This window comes from Meleagris gallopavo, chromosome 11 (genome assembly GCF_905368555.1).
Source record: "Meleagris gallopavo chromosome 11, MGAL_WU_HG_1.1, whole genome shotgun sequence".
Lineage (NCBI taxonomy): Eukaryota > Metazoa > Chordata > Aves > Galliformes > Phasianidae > Meleagris > Meleagris gallopavo.
This window is the reverse complement of record NC_139414.1, coordinates 20362277-20383644: the sequence shown is the minus strand read 5'-3', so window position 1 is coordinate 20383644 and position 21368 is coordinate 20362277. Positions and strand designations below refer to the sequence as shown.

Sequence of the window (21368 nt, the reverse complement as noted above, 5' to 3'; positions counted from 1 at the left end):
CTCTTTGCCCCCCACCTCACAGTCAACTCAGAAATGGTAGTAGGAACTGTAGTCAACTACAGAGCACTGTGAGGAGGGAAAAGTAATTAAGTCTATCATTCCATTGACACTTTTTCCTCATCATGTATTCACTTCTAATGCATGAACCCAGGACTAAGAGATAGCAGCAAACTGGAAATAATAAAAGGTTATTAATAGAAAAAGTAAAAGTCATTACCAAGAAAACAAATGGCAATAAGAAAAAATAGAGATGTTAAAGGTCCCGAGGCTTTTAATATCTAAATGTAATTAAAGTTAACTCTCCTCTGCCCTCTCCAGTAAATTAAAAAAAGAATGGGACAGGAATATAACACTGTAGTAGCACTGCAAAACACATAAGTGTAACTTTCGATCCCAAAGGCAGGAATTTTAGAAGAAAAAAGAATTAAAGATTCAGTTCTGCACCACCTTCCCAATGATCTCTGCAATAGCATAGGTAGAAAACGAAAAGTATGAAACAGATCAAGCTTAAAAAAAATGCAGGAGTTTTGTACTACTGAATTAAAGAGTTTGCCTGCTCTCACGTTTCTCTATACTGACAGAAGTAACAAGGGCAGCTTATTATGACACCTTCAATGTATGACTAATATTACATTTAGTAACGTTTCTCACGCTGCATTAAAACAAACCCAACACAGTAAAGTTGAGTTTACGCCGAGAAACGTTACATGAGAAAAACAAACATCACTTACTACTATGAAAGTAAAACAGCAGCAGAGTGCTTCAGCTCATCAACCTCAGCCGAGCAGAGATATATCACGTAATGCATTTGCATACAGTAAAAAGCCAGTTTTGTGGTAGTTTTCTCCAGCAGAAGTTAAACAGAACATGCTTTTATATTCTCATTCCACAGGGGAATAAAATTTATTTCAATAATTGTTTCTTCTCCCCACAAATCTTTATCCAGCCACAAAAAAAAAAAAAAAACAAAAAAAAACCTATATAAAATCATAAAGTCACTATTTAAATAGAAAAGATGGCTGAATTAATAAGTGATTTCTGGCTCATTTTAATTTACTCAGCCCAGAATCCCTTAAATAACACCGAGGTCTGATCCACACGCCTGCTTACTCGTTCCATTTGCAGAGCAAAGTGAGTTTTCCCAAGAGAGCAACAAATGGGCAGAGCGGAGCGGTTTAAAAGATCACAATTCCCGTGCAAATCAAGCGGAACCGTAAATTAGCCCTGGCAGACAGAGACGTGGAAACAGAGAATCACTTACCTCACTTCTATTACAAGCACTACAAAGTTTTAAAGATTCGGGGTCTTTGAATACTTCAGGGAAAACGCAGTGTGCAGCTGCTGCTCTAAGCCCGTAAATTGGACAGTACTGACATTATAATCAACTGTTTCTGACACAAAGCTCGCGAGAGTTGGCAGCAGCAACTTGATCTACAGGCAGCATTCCCTGTTAGCCGACATCTGCTCCAAGGCACATGGTACCGCTGGAGAAACGCTACAAAGGGAAACTCCTTCTGGGGAAAATCAGCCATCCTGTACTTCTATAGGAAAGGGAAGAGGCAACGATTTGCTTTTAGCACAGAGCAACGCTTTGATAATCCGGGAAGATCAACAGATTTATGAATACGATAGAATCCTGCCTTTCTTTTCTTCATCGTGCATAGAATGCTGCCCATATCTCTCGAGATATATATATATATATATATATTTTTTTTTTTGCTGTTGTATACATCAATGTTAGCACAATGTGAAAGTACTTAAGTTTTTGTATTCGCTGTAGCGTAAGTCACTATTTTTGGTCATAAGCAACTGTTGGCAGACAAAAGAGGAGTGTCTGCTGTGCAGACATGTCAACAGCTGGCAAGCATCACTGGCATTACTTGACTCACGGCCATCTGAGGGGTACTGCTGAAATTTGCTCTGCTCGGTCTTGGCTTCACGATGAAGAACTGCACCCAGATGGCATCACACGGTGCCTTCACACTCCTCTTAGGGTTAAAATTAGAAATCATCCTCTGCTTACTCAATGTAATGCCCTCCTTTCACCTGAGCCTGTTGAGTATTGTTTCCATCAGAATGCATGGCTGGGGGTGCCAAGCCAGTGTAAGTGCCAGAGATGTCAGGGTTGCTGCACAGCCCAGGCCAGGTGGCAGGGACCCATGGTGCTTGTGACCCTGCCTGCTCTGTCCCCAGCTGGGAGCAGGACCCGGGGTGCTGCCTGCAATGGAGTTGATTCCAGAGAGATAATGTCAATAGCAGATGTTTTGAAGTACTGGAGAAGGCAGAATAGAGAAGAGGAAAGGAGAAGTGAAGGTAGATTATACAACTTAACAAGACGTCTTCTCAAACTCACGCCCCTGAGCTACCACATGAAACCACCCCTTGGTTTTGAGGCTCCTGGCCCTGAGCAGATGTACTCTCTAATGTGTCACTAAAATAAAAAGAAAAATACCCATTTTTCCAGGTTTGCTTCCAGTTAGAGCTCAAAACAATTACTTTCCCTCTGCTTAATAATCAAACTACAGCTCTGTTTCAATTACACAAAAGCAATATTTGGCAATGCATAGAACAGAAATAAAGCAGAAATAAAATGTATGAAGTTTATAGACCTTGACATGGAGACTGTAAATGATTTCTTTTTTTTAGAAGCTAGCACATGAAATAGTGTTTTAATACAGGAAAGCTCAAGAAAGCACTGTCATGTGGTTTATTCTGATAGTTTTACAGTCTACTTTCAGGATCAGATATCTAATAGGTAAATTGCAGGGACATGTTTGTGGGAGAGAATGTGTCCCAGTCTAAACCTAATTCAGATTATAAACCCCCAAATTTTTAGTGTGGAAGCATCCAATACAATTGCTAGCTTGAAATTCAGAACTCTTGGTCAGGATCTTGGTCGCAGTTACATAAATAACAAACTGGGATTAATTTGGAACCAATTCCAGACGCAACCCCAGGTGATTAAAATATGTTAAGGGCAGTTTCCTGCATGAAGCAATATGTTTTGCCATCTGAATTAAGGCAGTTCCACATGTTCTCTGACATGCACAGACTTTCTCTAACACCTCTTTCAGGAACACTGCCAGGTGACACACAGAAGAATGAATCAAAAGCCCCAAATCGTGCTAGAGACCACTTAAATGAGTTATTTCTAATGCTTAAGACAAGCCGTTCTATTCTTAGTGGCAGAACAGCAGCAGGAGACTGAAACGCACCCCTGAGATGGTGACCTCATGGCAAACGAGTATTCAGGCTGGTTTTGGGGCAGTAGCAAATGCTGTCAGTTCCACCTTGGTATTACCCGGCTGCCATTAACCAAGGCAGACTGTGCACATCATTATAATTCTTGACTACTATACTTTAGACCAATGTGAGACCATACTTAAGAAAAGTAAGCCCTCTTTTATGATTTCTCCTCTAATTAGAAAAATTAACATATAAATTAAAGTTCCACCACCGTGAGAGTGAGAGGAAACACTTATTTTAGTTATTACTTAGCTTACTAAAAATACCTGACTGAGAATTAGAGATTAAATGTACTTAACACCTTTGGTAATTCTTTGGACATTTCTCTCAGTTTTCCTTTGGGAGCATGAAATAAAAAGAAGTACACAACCAAAGACATATATGGAGAGAAAGACAGATAAATGGCCAGTGTTCTATATAGAGAGAGAGGCATATATATTTAAATATATATATATAAAATAAAAATAACACACACATAAATATATAGATATGGATATACACCAGTAATTTCAAATATCTACATCTATCAGTCTACCTATCTATCCATCAGACTATATTCTGAGGTCATGCAAACCCTTATTTAAGGCAAGGTTCTCAACAAAATCTCCACCAAATATAAGAACTCAACACGTACCTATGATATAGACCTCCCACTGATGCAGGAATTTTGGCAGGAGAGGTCCCATTTGGAAAGAGATTTATTTCAGATACTCCCAATGGAAAGCACACCTCTCTCCCAGGATGACCTCTGGGCTTTCAAGGTCTGTTCAGGTGAGAAGGGTCCCCTTGGTCCCCTTCTCTATATTTGACCCTTCTGAGCCATCTGCAGCCTCAGAAAGAACACCTGGGCTCTCACGGGAACAGCTGGGCTGAAATGCTTTGCAAACATCACTTCAAAATAAAGGCAATCGCATGTGAAGTACGTGATAGTGCATGAAGTAGGGAACATTCTTATTTTCTTAATTGCTAAGAAGAAAGTCGAAAGAAAAAAAATATATATGGCTATCCTAGATTAAATGCCACATTAAAAAAAAAAAAAAAAAAAAGAGAGAGATAGGGGTTTTTATTTAAATTCCAGCATTGGTAAGCTCCCTTAGGGCCTCAGCTATCTCCAGTCCCAAGCTGGGTTTTCCCACAGAGCAAGCTGGATGACCTTGACTTGCACTTCTGAGAAAACTGTTACGGCCTCAGAAAAAGCTGTGGAGAAAACACTCAAACTGTACAAGATAAGAAAGGTGAAACTGCAGATTTGAACAGTTAGCAGCTCAAAAACTCAAGGGGGAAAAGACAGAAGCCAAAAGCTATGAAACCTTCAGGTGAAAAAACAGAAGATAGGTGCTCAGTGGCAGCAAGGACCCACTACTGCTCAGCTTTAAAGCTTCTATTCACACTGTGTGACTGCGCACGTGAAGATATAAACCTTTGTTTTCAAACTGAGTTTATCGTTCTTGCAAAGCATCTCTGTACAGTAGTTGTCCATACAGAATGACTCTGAGAAGGACCATTACCTGTTTTGGTGCTGCACAACTCTATGTATATGTTGATGTGAAACACTGACACGCTAAAGAAGCCTGTTGAGATTGAGTGTTACTAGGGGTGAATGCAGCTGTCTCCAAACCTACATGAAGTTCTGCCTTTGTGCTGGTTATCTGAAGAAGCCTCATTCCAGAGGAGCTTACAGAGTGAAGATGGGTAAACCAACAACATGGCAACACACAGATGGAGGAATAGGTGTTTGCCAGAACCAAAAGAGTAATGAAGCAGAGCTTGGGACATCCGTGATGAGTAATTGCCATCTAAGTGTTACAGCTGGTCTTCTGTGAGGAGCAGGGGATTGTCTCAACATGAGGCTTTTGCTGGGGAGATAAGGACCCTCCCTATGTTGATCTCCTATACAATTCATTTGCAGAGACAACTGCTATTCTACTGATTTCTAACGTTCTGATTGCCATCGCCCTAACCCATGATGAGCCTTTCTGGACCGTGACAACAAACACAGAATAGGTCTGCTCTGCCCAGGCAACCTCAGATGTTGTTTGTGACCAGCAGAATTTCCCAACAATATTTCTATTAACAAACAGTCATGAGAGCTAACTGATCTGAAAGGAAATTTGATAACATCAGGAAAGATGTCTTGGGTACATATCATGAAAATGGATACCAATTTATTAAATATACAGAAGACAATAACATCCATATAAGCCATTAAACATGATTATATTTTCCTCTTATTGGTTCAATTATAATCTACTTCAGCTTTATTCTTATTACTCTAATTATAGGTTGGTATAATTTCCTCTTTATTAGCACAATTATGGCCTGCATTTTTATAAAACTCTTGGAGAAATCTGAGCCAATGAGGAAATACATCCAGTTGAAAAACAGAGGCATTACTGTTATTATTTCTTTTGAATGTTCATTTACTCTTAATCTCCTATGGTATTCTTACATAACCCATTATTTTGTCTCATATAAGGATTAGATTCAATAAAGAAAGTAAAGAATGATTAATGTATGCACAACATGTCTTGCATGACAGTATTATAGCCTCACTGTTTAGCATGCAAGTAAACAGGCCAGGCTGGAGTGTCAGCAAAGAGCTGAAATCTTTTGTGGGAGCATAATAAGGTAATCTGATACACACAAAAAAATCTTATTTGTTGTCTTGTGAGAATATACTCGTCAGCTAAAGTCATTAGCTATCCAATGCACCAAAAGCAGAAATGCCCAATTAATACCTGGACAGTTCTGAAAAAAACAAAATTGCCTACCACGGATGGTACAAAGTTTAGTCAGTAACAACCCATCCTTTATCTGTAATATCTAAAAAGTTTCAATCTAATCTTGAATGGGGAAGGTGGAAACTTCCCAATTCCCAATCCTCACACTTTGTTTTAGACCTCATCACTAATATGATTTTCCATCTTTCAGTTTTGGTGTCAGAGATGTGTTTCTCTAATGAAAAAACCATAGAGGTGTTCAAAGGCTTAGCTTAAGTCATTGCTGATTTCAGATTCAATTTCATCCAACACATTGAAAGAATTGAGGCTCACACCAAGACCCGGTGGGACCCGCTGGTGGGAAATTACAATGGAAACAAGTTCAGTGTGCCCTTGTCCACTTTTCAATAAGTGGCTCACGGCACCTGGATGTATCACAGCTACAGACTGCAGTAGAAATAGTTTAGGCGAGATAAAACTTCAAATTCACCAATGCCCTGTTGCTGCTCTCCATGCGTCCAAAGTGCATTGGAGAGGAGATTTCTGCAGCCCATGACACTGGCAGTCAGGTTATACCTATCCAACAGTTCTGCTCAAGGAGGAGGAAGGTGTTGCTAATGGTCGCTGGCGTCAGCCCTCGTGTTATATTTTTCCTTGCTACGATCAGAGCAAAACTCTAAAATCTTCCAGTTATTTTTCCTTACTTTCTGTAATTCACAGAGGATTTGATCTCTTTGCCTACGTGATTCGTGAAAGAAATACCATCCCATGAAAAACAATGACCCTAGAAGAGGTTGCACTTATTTTGGTACTCCATGGCCCAAAGCGCATAGGCGCACACTGACCTCTTGCCACAGGGCAGTGCCCAAAGATTATTACTCTTATGGGAACCCAGGCACCGTTGAGTGCTGCTATAGTCCTGTCAGAAAAGCAAACTTCTCAGGCTGAGTGACTTTTGAACAGAAGGCCCCTTCGCTCTGTGGATGTGCAAGCGCTTTGTAATCATGAAACTCATTATAAACATCTGTGCAAATTTTTCAGGAAGATGCTATGATTTGTGAATATCGGGTAATTCATCACAGTGCCATCTGCTTGAAAAACAGTCATCAGAGCAGGTGGCATCGTGGCAAAGTACAGTACGCTCCCACAGCTTCTGCTATACGTCTATATGTTAAGTAGGCAACATTAACTTAAATGCAATACTGTGTGATGCTGAATACATGCTTGCAGGAAAATTTTGAATCCAACAGAGTTCTTGAAACACTAATCACATTCAACTATTACAAAACATTATTTTGCATGAGCTACTCATTCATTAGCCAACTTCATTAGTTCCTTACCTATATTCCGCTCATGATTACCACAGTTTCCTGATGGATGAACCAATAAACTTCTCTTTACCCTCTCTCACATTTGCTTGCACCAACAAAGCCAGAGCAACACTGACTTTTTCCCCAGACCATTCCTACGTATCACGCAGTAGGATTTTAACATCAGAACTAATCTGTTCATGTAATTTCCCTCAGCTCGGGCTGCAGCAGGCTGAACAGAAAATGAAGAGCTCAGCACGCACAGGCAGAACGCGGCACTGCAGGCAGACTCAGCTCAGAGACATTGAGCAGCAACAGGAACATTATGATGCTCTGCTCATTCTCTCATTTCTGCCTGAAGGCAGGTTCAGTACAAACCACACAGAGAGAGCCTGCAACCTGAAGGACTTTCTATTTTCCTTACCAGACCAGAGATACCAGGAAATTAAAAGATGTGCCCAAATCGTAAGGAAGGTTGAATTGCATCAAGACACACAGGGCATTAAAACATCATCCTTCCCAGTTTTGTTTAAAGACTTCAGTTTTCGAGAGATATTCAATATATTAGTGAAACTCAAGGATATTTTTGATGGCAATCTTGAATGAAAACAACATCTCCATTCATTTTTCCCACGGTAAATAGAAATCCTCCCTCGGGATTTAAAGGCTGCATTTTCTAAGAGTTGCCAAAAGCAATGATCAAAAGAATTCCCTGCCAGCTCCTCAGCTGGTGGATGTCCCATGAGGAAGGACAGTCCTTAGAGCAGTCTGCCCAGGAGCTGCCAGAGCGTGTTGTTGCAGTTACAACCACAGCTGGGAATCTCTGTGCACAGTAATTAATCATAATAAGGGTTGTAGTGAGGATTCGGTCTGGAATAAGATTCATAAGGCACAGATGGAGTACTGTGGCACCAAACCACAAGCCCGCATTTTTGCCAAAGCAGCAACCCACGTGTTGAAGAAAAACAAAACCCACAACCTACAGGCAGGCATCACCACTGCTCAGGTTTAACAAGGTTTGCCTTTCAGCGCCTCCAGCATTACCTATCCTGCAGGGACAGACTTTAATAGAACATCAGCGCATTTCCCAGAGCCACTAGAGGAACAAAGCACAGTGGCTGAGAGTTGCTCAGTGGAAGCACTTGAGTGATTTTAACTTTCATGTTCATGCAAAATATCCTGTCAGCAGCTGATGAAAACAACCTAACATTCGGAATGTCACACAAAGAAATGCAGAAGCCTGTGGTGTTTCCTGATTAAGGACTCTTGTCCTTAAATCAAACATGAGCTGTCCTCTCCAATGAAAGGGCATTTGCTGGTGATTAGGATTTAACCACATGAAAAGTGAAGGGCAATTTGCTAACTCTCCTTTGCTGCCTTGTCTCTTCTTTTATTCACATCCCCATTTTTTAAGTGAGCCGTTCTCAATGTTGTCAAAAATTGTGCAAGATGCAGACCTTTAGCCCGGCCTCTTCAAATTAACTACAGGGAATTTTATTGTTAATGTATACAGAACAAATCCTTCTGTCAGAAAGCAGTGCTAGGCTTTCACATCATGGTTGTAATTTTGATTGTGATTGTAGTGGGATGAGTAAACATCAAGTGAGAGTGGTCCAAGTGAAAAAAAAAAAGCTTTAGATCTAATAAAAGTGGCATCTGGTGGAAGCAGAAAGACGAGGCATGCACAGAGTAACATCTGTCAGTATACACAGCCTAAAACTACAGGTAAGGCAACAAAGTTTTGCTAAGTATTTATAGGAAGCTCTTTCCCATCCACTGAAAAACGAAGAGGTGTTTGCTTGAGATAGGGTCAGTGAGAAACAAATGACAAAATCATAGAATGGCCTGGGTTGAAAAGGACCACAATGATCATCTAGTTCCAACCCCCTGCTATGTGCAGGGTCGCCACCCATCAGACCAGGCTGCTCAGAGACACATCCAGCCTGGCCTTAAATGCCTCCAAGGATGAGGCATCCACAACTTCCTTGGGCAACCTGTTTCAATGTGTCACCAGCCTCTGAGTGAAAAACTTCCTCCTAATATCTAACCTAAACCTCCCCTGTTTCAGTTTAAAACCATTTCCCCTTGTCCTATCACTGTCCACTATAAACAGCCATTCCCCTTCCTGTTTATGCGCTCCACTCAAGTACTGAAAGGCCACAATGAGATCTCCCTGGAGCCCTCTCTTCTCCAAGCTAAACAAGCCCAGTTCCCTCAACCTTTTTTCACAAGAGAATGAAGTCAGGAGTTTTTGGCAGGAGGTGGCATCACAATAGCAGCACCCACAAGAAATAGGCTGAGGACAAGTGGCTTGTATTTGGAACTCAAGTGTCTGACTGCCAGCTCCTGTTGCCCCCACAGTGCCTCAAAGGCACGTGAAACAGGCCTGATCAGGGCGCACCTTCACTCATTTAATATAAATCTTTGGCAGGACACACAGGAGAGAATGTCAGTGTGGATTGTGAGCACTCCATTCTATATTTCTGGCATTACTGCAGTGTCACTGGTGGGCAGGACATTGGCAACGTCCCCACGCCGCGTGCCAGTACCTACCACAGCTATCAGCATATCTGACTTGGACAGGATGCCTCGAGTTTCTCTGTGGGCCAGCTGTTACATTGCATCATGCCATTGCACAGAGTGTAGCTATTAATGACTTTCAATGGGATGCACTGCATCTTGACAATGCATGCTTTAGGTGCTCCTGAATCACTGAGTCATGGGTATAGATACACCACACTGACAACTCCATAGAGGTATGATGCCAACAGGTGTTACTCACATTTGCAACAGTGCTCTGTACAGTTAGTAGGCCAACGCACACAATGCTATTTAACAGCAGGACAAGGAGAAATGATTTTTAAGTTGAGGGAGGGAAGATTCAGGTTGAATGTCAGAGGGAAGTTCTTTACAGAGAGAGAGGTGAGATGCTGGAACAGCTGCCCAGAGAGGCTGTGGATGCCCCGTCCATCTCTGGAGGTGTTCAAGGCCAGGTTGGATGGGGCCCCGGGCAGCCTGGACTGGTATTAAATGTGGAGGTTGATGACCCTGCATGTGGCAATGGGGTTGGAGATTCATGATCCTTGAGGTCCTTTCCAACCCTGGCCATTCTGTGATTCTATTTACCTCAAAGGAAAAAAAAAAACCTGAAATCCCAAACCTGAGACTCTGCAGAACCACTGCATGTGAAAAAAATCTGAATGCAGGCACCCATCTATCCTCAGGTTAGTGACTAAGCATTACAACCAGCTTTTCAAAAACGTAACAGAAAATATTATAGCTCATTTTCTTGGCAGACCGCTTGCATTGCTGCAATTTAGGAAGCAAACACTTCTACAATCATCACAGACATGTAAATCAGCCAAAATTTGTGCTTATGCAGTTGCCTTCCAAATTTAAGCTGACATAAGTCATTTGATACCAATTTTGGAGCAATAAGAACAGAATGTGGTGGACACATATGGCAGCACACTGGATTCTTTCTATGAAATTGCTACAACAACAAGTAAAAGACAGTTCAACCCCTAAGCATCGTAAATGCTGATACAGCATTCAGTTCAGTGTCACAAGTGGCTCTATGAAAGTAATACAGACCCTCTCTTCTGCATCCTTCAACATTTACCTCTACAATAAACTAAAACAGAACAATAAGTATTTTCATAAATTCCAGCACACTTCACATTTCATGTACTTTTAATTGCACTGAAATAAATAAAACTTAAACATGAGCTCAAATGCAAGTTTAATTGCATTAACCATGTTACCATGCAGACTAGAGCTCTTACTCAGACCAAGACTATAACTCAGCTCTATTCAGAACTCCAGTACAAAGACAGAGCAATGAGAAACACAAGCATTTATTAGTGATGACCACCCTGTAGGAATCCTCATAACATTACTTCTTAGCCAAAAGCATTTCAGCTTTTCAATGCCTCAGTAAGCCTCTCAGGAAAAAAAAAAAAAAAAGAAAAGAAAGAAACAGGATTTTTTTTTTTCTATCAAGTTTAGAAAAGCTGAGGTGTCCAAAGAAAAATTTGCTCTCAGGTTCAGCCCCAGCATTGGACTGGCACTGCCTTTCTAGATTCAGGAATTTTGTTCAACAACTAAACCAGTGTCAGCTGCACTCCTGACACAACACAGCTGCTCTTCAAAATCAAGCAAAATAGCTAATGGAACCAGCAGTACTCGAAAATTTTCTGTGCACCTTTGCTACCCATCCCATTTCACTGTGCATCAGAACACCCTGACCAACATCACACATCGTGGAGATATAACGAAAAGATGATATGTATTATTGTGTTTGAATATACTGATTATGTTAACATATCATTTATTTTAATTCCATTGTAGCAGAAAAAGCCAATAAGCCAAACTTTTATTTTTCCTGCACATGCACTATTCTTGTCATATTGTTTTGCAGAGTGCATATTGCAAGCTTTTTCTTTCTAGCAATAAGCATTTAGCTATTATCTTGGAACAAAAATTCAGGCATATCCAGCACAAAAATCACACAAAGTAGCTGGCCAGGACTGTGCTTTGCAGTTTCAGATTCATAGATGTTGGAAAGGAAGAGATCTATTCATTTATCTTTTTGTATTTCCTCTTGCAGTATCGTTCTGTCTATTTATTCTGATAACCTCAGGTAAAACAGCATCTTACAAATGAATTAATGAGAAACAGCTTCAATTCTGAACAGACACCAAGGGTGGCTTCCAGGGAAGGGAAAGTCCTGGATTTTCCTACCAGATGCCTGATTTGATGAATCAGGATAACCATAAACCACCAGGTTGTGCTGTTGCCCTTAAGCACTGTGCATCACCACAGCTCTGCTGATGCGCTCACCCAAGAGCTGTTATTTGCCTGGAAAGACCCTCAAATCCTCAAAAACCAGAAATAAACTCGTCCCTCAGACTCATTTTCCTCTTGATTTTACAGCTCAGCTTTTTTTCATAGGACTTCGGTTCGCTTTGTAAACCACTGGCAGTGTTCGCTGGCCATGAAATTCAGGTATGAAAATAAATAACCCATCTGCACAGGCTTAGGATGCAAACACTGCAAAGCTGAGCTGTGAATTGATGTTATGCTCAGTGCAGCTTCCAACAAACCATCCCCTCACGTTCATCGCTGTGGCTTACTTCCAGTATTGCACTCCCCCCTACATCCACAGACCTTTTCTGTGTCTCAAAGTTATTTCAAAAAAACCAGCAACAGGGGCTACAATAGAAAAGAATATCCCACATAAATGTTTTTTTTTGTTTGTTTGTTTTTGGTTTTCTCTTTTCCCCTACGGAAAAAGCATTAAGTTTCATGCTTATATCACTAATCTAATTGATTATGTGGAAGAGGCTGTATCAGTGTTTCCTATGCAACACCACCACCTCTTCTTTCATTCTCAATGAATGGTGGTAGCACACCAGGGCAGGCATTGCTCTCACACAAGATATAACTCCATTATTCAATTCCCCTCCAGGAATTGATACCATCTTGGCTTTTGGATCACAAGTTATTTGCAGATGAGGTTGCTTTCTCTTCTAAAACTTTTCCAACGAACCCAACACAATTTCTGTTGTAATCATAGCAACACTGCTATAGCCTGCTTCTCTCCATCCATTTGGTATTGATGTGGATTTGCTCAGAAAGAGCAGATGCTGTACAGCTGGACAACTGTAGAGGTTATCAAATTTCCTAAGTTACCTGAGAAGCAACTTCACTGACGTCAGTATTTTAGATGGACTGATAAACATCAGTATAAAACTACAGAATATTCAGAAAATTAAGTAGCAGGTAAAAGTCCCCAAAGATTTGAAAGGTTAACTGTCTTGACATATAAAGCTGATAAAAAGAAAATGTTAATAGAGAATAAAAAGACTGAAGAAGATCATTCAGTGGTACTTGTAGGCGGCTTATGACACAACCCATGGCCACGGCCAACTATGGAAATTTGATAACTAGAGGGCAAAAAGTAAATTTCTGTCATGGATTAAAAACTGCTCGCGAGATAGAGAAGACAAAGGAGAAGAAAGAAGTGCTAATTCTTGACATGCAGAGAGGTTAATATATCAAGTGCCCCAAAGCTTGCTGCTGGGACTAATTTTTGTCAGTTTCAATCCCAGGAGTAATGTAAAAAGTGGTACCAGCCTACTCAGCAAATATTCTGAGCTCCTCTAAGGCAAGAAGTACTTGTACTCTCTTGCTTTACATCACGCCCATGAGCCTGTATGCATTAAGTGGTGGTAATAGCACCTGCAAGGCTATCACATCACACAAAAACAATGCTTAATCTCAATGTGGTTGCTCTTTGGTAGAGATGTCCCAATGCAAGATTCAGTGTGATTTTTGATTGCTCATAAATTAGAACAAAGACAATTTTCTTTTAAACCATTCAGTGAGTCTGAACCAATGTTAAGGAGATACAACTTATATTTTTCCCTTCTATACTGAAAAAAATGTAGTCCATGCTGCAGCTGAGGATAATGCATTGCTACTTCATCGGAATGAATGGTATTTAGCATGAAAAAGAAACCACAACAACCACCTTTAAACTGCAAATAAACTCTGAGAGATTAGAGTCATACTACAGATTTAGGCAGACTTTCAATCTGCAAACAAATGGGATACAGTTCATTTTCCAGTAAATATAACCAATTAGGAAAAATGGTAGATGAAGACTCATGAACCTATAACCACAGATATTAACTCAGTGACGGCTGCTTCACTCCCAAAACAGAAGTCTAAACAACTCAATAAAAATGTTTGCCTATTCCTCAAAAGCAGCCAGAAATAGCTAGCATGTTGCAGGTGGCTGCTATTAAGAGGATAAATCCAATACAAAATTTTGCTGTTGTTTCACGTTCCCTCAATTTTGAATTTTCACCCACGCCATAGAAAACAAGAAAAACATTCAGAAGTAACATAGCAGGAATGTCTTCTAGACAACAGGAGCTTTAAAATGTGTTTTAAAAACTTAAAAACAGTTTTACTCCCAATACTGCTTCATTTCTGACCAGCCAAACAGCACGGGCCTTGCAACTCTACAGCATCTCAAAAGCTGAAGAACTGATACGGTCCCACCCATTAGAGAAATCTGACTCAATTATCCAAAGCACATCTATCAAGACTAACAGACTAAAAACAAGGAACACTTACAATATACAATATAAATTGGATAACTTCAGTTCTGCAAAAATAGTTGGCTTTATGATGCATTTCATATTTAGGCATCACAGAAGAAGGAACTGGCAGAAAAAGTCGAACATTTCAGTTCTGTTGTCGGTTGATGAAGCAATGATATAAAAAAAAAAAATCAATTCTTTTATGCCAATGTGTATTAATTAATATGAATATGTAATATTGTCATGTACCTTATGCTGCCTGTTGTAGGCCACCTAAAAATATCTTCTTGTTCCAAAAATGTGATTGGAAGGTTTCCCAGCTCACACAGAACATTTGCTCTTTTGAGAATATAGTAAATCATTGCATTTTACTTCAAGTTGTGCATAGCACATTCAAAGTATAAAGCATTTGCCTTTAATTCACAACGTGAGATAGCAGTTGTGAAGCCTTGACACTTCCCCACAGAGGAACTGGTGGAAGTCAATATTTGATTTCCACCTGGACAGAAATTCAGAGGATATCTATGATCTTAATTGGTATTGATTGGCACGTCTAAAATTTTTATCATATCTACATTGACAAAAAAGGCTATATTTTTCAGTGTCTCCTTTTACTTTTCTATCTATAATAAATATATAAATAAATTGATGAAGGCAATACTGAAAACACTGGTTTATTTTGTTAGAAATTTGACAACACCATTGCCTTAGATTCTTCAGTGTTACTCATCTGTTAAGAACACTGTTTAGTCAAGCTACAAGGCCTACTAAGCACAATAACCCAAAAGCACATATGTGCTGGAGCAGGCTGATATCTTCTACCTTTTTTCTTTTTTTCTTCTTCTGAACCTGTTTTTTTTTTTTTTTTAAATCCTTAGAATCCTCAGAACTTCCCACTCACCATGTCCAGGCATCTGAAGTTATCAGAAATCATTACGTATTATCTTACTAATTACCTGAATAAGTACAATCTTGTTATTTCTTGCCCATTCTGCTTCTAATGGAAGAGCATTTGACAGTCTCAGTCATTTGTCATTAGATCTCTTGCTTCCAATTCCAGACTATATGTATATATTTATAAGTTTACTTACATGCGTTATCATTGGCTTCTACATTAATATTACTCTTTCAACTCCTGGACATTTACTATAAAATTTCAGAGACAAACACCTGCTTAAGACACATTATTTTTCTAGGTAAGCCAACCTAATTTAACCTATCTGTTTTCGGGGAGATAGTAAGCATTTACTTTATCATCATGACCCAAGCAAGGATTGTTGTAACACAATGGAAAACGTGGCAATGACAGCAGAGCAGCCCTAGATCCTAGGCTGCAGCAAGTGGGGATTTGCTCAAAGACAATAGCTGTGAGAACAAAGGAAACAAGCTGCTTACCTTTGAAAGGCCTCAGGTATGCAGGGATCTCCAGAAGGATACCCTTGTTTCCACTGCCAACCCTTAAATGAGGTCTGGAAAGGGGTGGACCCTGTCTCCAGTCCTTCTGGTCACTCAGGTGTATTGCACTGCACACACCTGAGCTCCAATGTGTTGGCCCTGCCTTCCTGCCAGGTGTTCAATCACTACTTCAAGCCGTGACTTGGCATTTCCACTACAATTATCTACTATGACCCTACTGAACAGCACCTTTCTTGACAAAGAAAATTCATTCATGTAGTCTTTCATATTACAAGTCCTCTTTCTGCACAACTATTCCATCAAACCTATGCTGAACTGGCTAGAACTATTGAATGTTACTGTTCGTCCTTGAATGCATGACTTGCTTTGATTTGACATTACAAAACAAACTCACAGAATAGTTTGAGATGAACACGGATGTAAAAATACTGGCAAGTTCTCTGAGATATAAGTTTTGCTTTCTAACTTCTCTACCACATTCCCTTGGCTGCTCAGTATCATAGCTTAGTATTGCAGCTCTCAAAGCCACCAGCAACAGTCAGCTGTGTATTGCAGTGTTACTATATTCCTATTTGAAAAGAAAGTGAATCCACGGTGCTTCTGGCATTACAGAATAACTTTCTTGGAAGAAAAAGTATGGATTTTAATTTCAGCTACAGTCTATCACCATCCTAAAACTCTACCTAGCTTCAATGAAGCCAAGCTGATAGCAACGCATCAAGAGCAATGGAGCCAAGATGTTACCAATAGAAAAAAAAAAACACAACAACAAACTACTCATAGAAACTACAAAGAAATCACACATAAAATGACCAAAACACACACACAAACAAAACACAAAATCCACCCCCAACTTCTTGAAAAGTCATTATACACAAACGTAGGGCCACTGCACTACTCGAAATCATTCCTCCTTCCTTTCCCCCCCCCCCCCACGGAGATCCTGGTGACTGGTCTTTCCTCTGGGCTGAGCAGCCCCATATATTTTCATCCCAGAATGGCTTGAGTTGGGAGGGCTCTTTCTTCCCTTATGGTTAAGGGCCATATCCATCCAGTTCCACCCACCCACTGCAGGCAGGATTGCCACCCATCTAACCTGGTCTTGAGTACCTCCAGGGATGGGGCACCCACAGGTCTCTGGACAGCCTGTGCCTCACCACTCTCTGAATAAAGAATTTCCTCCTAACACCTAAATTTGGAGCTCCTTTATAACTCTTTGCAGTTTTATGACTCTGGTGAGAGAAATGAGAAGTTACTTCTTGCGTGGGAGGAACTCTAGGAACAGGGAGCAAAGGAAATAAAAGCAGGACAAGTGTTGCCAAGTAGGGCTGGAATTACCTGGATTGGACCTGCAGCACCAAAATCTAATTTGTGCTATATTGCATTACAGCACCATCGCCTTGACAGTCTGCTATAACCCATCTTTATATGGAAATGAGGCAGTAGAAACTGATATCCAAACTTTTATGCCACACACCTGATCTCTATCCTGCTACAGTGTTGTACCAAATATCCCCTCTGCTTAGTAGAGAGCAAACTTCTTTAGTTTGGAGTTGGTTTTCTGTGCTTTCTTTTTCTGTTCAGAAATCTCTTTTGTTTAATTCCATAATGACTGAAAGGATTTTCAGGGGAGCAGTCACTTGAAAAACACAGAAATGAAACTGCAGTCCAACTTCTGCCAGAGAAAAACAAGTACACAGAGGGGAAGAAAGAAAAAAAAAAGCCCCAAAATACTGTTTCTTAGAATTCATACATATGTAGAGATTTGCAGCTTTTTCTCACTACAAGTATGCTAGTTTAAAAGCACCTGTTACTGTACAACTGCAGAGGTGTTTATGCAAAGATTTAAAAGATGGGGAGCCCGAGGAGCCTGGAGCTGTCTGGCAGACCAATCTAATGTACCTGAGATCCAAACGCTGGCTGACCAAACGTATACAACGAGATTAATCCCAGAAGGCAAAAAGCAAAGATAAAGCTAAGCAGTGCTGCAGGATCCTGAGTGTTAATCAGCCTCATTACCTACGGCACCTATCTCAGCACTGCATTAATTGGAGATTAACCTCACCTTGCCACAGCTAAACCTGAGCTCATCTTGTGTTGTTTTTTTGGAGAGGTGCACCCGAAATCAGAGTCGTCTGGGAGAAAAGTGAGGGGAGAAGGGAAAAGGTGAGAGCAGAGCTCGTGAGTGGTGAAGAAGGAGGAACAGGCACTCCTTGGCAGTCAGCTTCAAGCTGTGAAGTATCAGGCATGTTACATTAATCACTATAATTTGTAACTGTGAGAGCTTTGGGGTATTGGTAGTGTCTGGATGAGCTGTGGCTAAGGATGAGGTCTGAGCAGGCTGCTCTCACAGGAGTTTTCCTAGCACAGCACCTTGCAAAGGCCCTATCTTGGTAAACTTCAGGTTATAGGGTTTGCTATCTCATAGCGTGACTGTAGCACAAAGAAAAACGCATCTGAAGTCCCAGCCTTATTGCCAACAGTTATACGACATAAGAGTAGCAAGAAATCAGCTGAGGAGTGTTTGCTCTGCTTCTTATGCTGCACAAAGGTTGCCTGACAGCATTATCAGTTAGAGAGAAATAGCTGCAAACTGCGGTGAAAGTGCATTTCTTACGGCTGGATTTTCGATGATTGGGAAACTCCCAGTGGGAACTGAGAGATGTAAGCAACTGACACCTAAACCACTTTAATTCTGCCTTGATATCCCACTAGCACCTTAAAGAGAAAGGAGTACGTACATTTTCATTCCATACTAGTGAATAGTTCTCCTCTCATTTGGTTTACTTGGTCTAACACTAGTTCTCACTCCAATACAGTTTTAAGATTGATCTTTTTTTCTTGGGCCATGATAGATTTAGGAAATGTATCCCTCTCTCTTACACCAGATTCAGTCCCCAGTCAGTGGGGGTGACCACACGTAATCTGGGCTCAAGCTACTTTAGAAAGGCATCTTTCTTTCCACATACCTGTATGCATCACAAAGTCACACAGGTACCCTCAGTATGACATGGACATATCTAGACATCCTCTTTGGTTGTCCAAAATCAGCTGTATTCAGAAATACTGCAAAACTACTCAGGTGATGTAATGCCATGCAATTAACAGCCTCTTCGTTCTCCTAGAGAATATTTTGCATTTCCACTGTTGGAGAATATATGGAAAGGACCACAAAATTACCACTTTAAGCCATTAGCTATTACTTAGCTGTTCCTACAACAGAAGATTCCCAGTTTCCAACTTAGAATCTTTTGCCCACTGCCTTTGAAGAGCTTGAAGCATAGGACAAGGTATGCGCAGCTCTTCCTGATTTTGGGTGTAAGGCAGTTGATTTCACAAAGTGACACTGTGTATTTGCAGGACTGGTGCCATCTCATGTACCCTTCAGCTGGTCTGAACCTATGCATGGGGTCACTGTGGGAGGGACTGCAGTCAGCTCCCAGGCTTTGAGGTGAGGACCGAACCCCCACTAGCAACATCAGACCTACGATGATGTTTCTGACCAATTGGCAAAGAAATAAGGATAGAGGAGTGGCATGCATTTCTTCCTTTACTCCAAACTCCCTGTCTGATCAAATCAAACTTTCACCTCTCCCACTTCATTATTTCTTAACTTTAAAGAGAAGCAGAAAAGACCAACCTCCAGAGCTGATTTCCTCCCTTGCTGCTCCTTTCTTTTTTCACAGAAGAGCTTTCTCAGATCAATCAAGGGTTGCTCAGTAGCCAAGCTCCTAATATCCACAAGTGCTGTTTCACCTGGCCTGCTGTCAGATAAGCAGCTGGTTCAGGACCAGGAACTTCACATAACTCACAAGATAAGCAACTTTTTTAATGTAAATAATGTACTTAATTAATAACACTTTGGCAAACATCTTAAGGAAAGACACTGCTGCTTGACTTTGATCACCCATCTGTGCATTTCCCACTTTGCCAAAATCTTTACCTCTCACAGTGAGATTTTAGCTGCTGATACGAAGGGAGGCTCACACACTCATACCAGTGAAAGAGCAGGTTGCTATAATGCTCAAGAATCCACTCAGCAAAACATAATCATCGTTCATTGCAAACTACAAAGGTATGTTTGCAGAAGAAGCAGGCACAGCCACACCAGCCTTATGTTAGCTAATCTGGTTAACAGTTAACAGATGGCAGGAGGAATGGTGATTGTAAGACTTCTCAAAGATAGGGGTGCACATATCAGTGTGGGTCTTCCAGCTCCTCCCAACTTGTTTTCAAATTGTAATGCTGTGCTGCTTGGTCTTCGTCGCTACCCCTTATTCTTGTGCAGAGAAATGGTTCTTAGAATGACAAACTTATGAAGAGAGCAGGCTGGGATTCTTGAGATGGTATTTCTGTTTAGTTCTACAGAATGTAAGAACACACAGCTTGGTTTACATAACTTGTAAATAAACATCGTTGCACCTAAGGAGCACTTTGCTGATGGCAACCATGTATTATTTCACTTAAATAGACTACTTGTGTTGCTCATTCTGATTATTACCCTGTGAAAATAACTCACTGAGACCATGGCATTTCACCCATGGGTATTAGATTCGTTATTCCATATACATTAAGATAGCTCTGCCTTTCTGTATTGTAACTTGTAAACATAATTTACCTACAAACCATAAGACTTTACTGGCAGTTTTGATCCTTGACCTGTTTGCACAGTAATCATTAACTAACTAAATTTCCAAGTACCGTCAACCTAGTTCACATTACATTTTTACACAGGATATTTCTGGTACGATAAAACGATGGGTGTTACAGTCAAGGTTGTTTTTTTCCAACCCAACCAGCTACATTAATTCTAAATTCACTGTGTTACAAGAACCAGAATAAATGTTTTCTGAGTAGAAGAACAAATCTGGCAAGGAATAAAACATCATCCTTTTAAAAGCATAAAACAAGTGTGCAGAAATACAGAGTTTACGTTTTGAAAAGTGTCAGAACTTTTCACAGTTTGGTGTTGATGTATTTTTTTCCCCTCCCATTTTGAGTTTATTTTCAATCGTTAGATTGACTAGATTAATCCTTAATCTGTTTAATTTCAGGCAATATATGAATTTACCTGAAGATAAACTACAAGCACAGAGACTGCAGTGAATGATAAACTGATTTTCTAGTCTTGGGTACATAACTCTGCCAATATACAAACCAAGCTTGTCTATATTACAATTTTATTTACATTTACTCCAGGCAAGCCTTCACTAGTATTTTCTTTTTAATCCACCATTATTTTTTGGTAATGATTTCATCAAATTAAGACAGGTTCCTGTCAGAAATGACTAAAAATCAGTTTTCATTGCATTTTATGGCCAACTATAGTGGTGTTTAAAGTCTACAAATTGTGCATTAATGTTTCCTAAATCTGCTGCTCAACATGAGAAGGAATATAAGTGAAGCAAATTTCTATACATTAACAAATACTGAAATATGACATGGTATTGATCCTCCACTGGTGTAGAATGCCATACTGAGTTTTAAATTATTGAACTTGTGATCATTTACATCAAAAAAGAATTTGCATTCCTTAAAGTTACAGATATTTATCTGTTTATTTT

At 40.2% G+C, this 21368-nt stretch overlaps 1 protein-coding gene across 5 annotated transcripts in view; it reads right to left on the bottom strand.

The window, feature by feature from the left end:
* Positions 1-19893, bottom strand: part of BCHE (butyrylcholinesterase) — a 47481-nt gene extending 27588 nt beyond the window's left edge. Inside the window, exon 1 of one of the 5 annotated variants that reach the window (XM_010716967.4) lies at positions 19748-19893. The gene's annotated coding sequence lies outside the window, so the exon portion shown is untranslated. Of the gene's footprint in view, positions 1-1261; positions 1426-19444; positions 19590-19747 lie in introns of those variants that run through there. The other 4 variants (XM_010716965.4, XM_085232832.1, XM_085232833.1 and 1 more) reach the window with 4 other exon arrangements.
* Positions 19894-21368: the final 1475 nt, after the last annotated feature.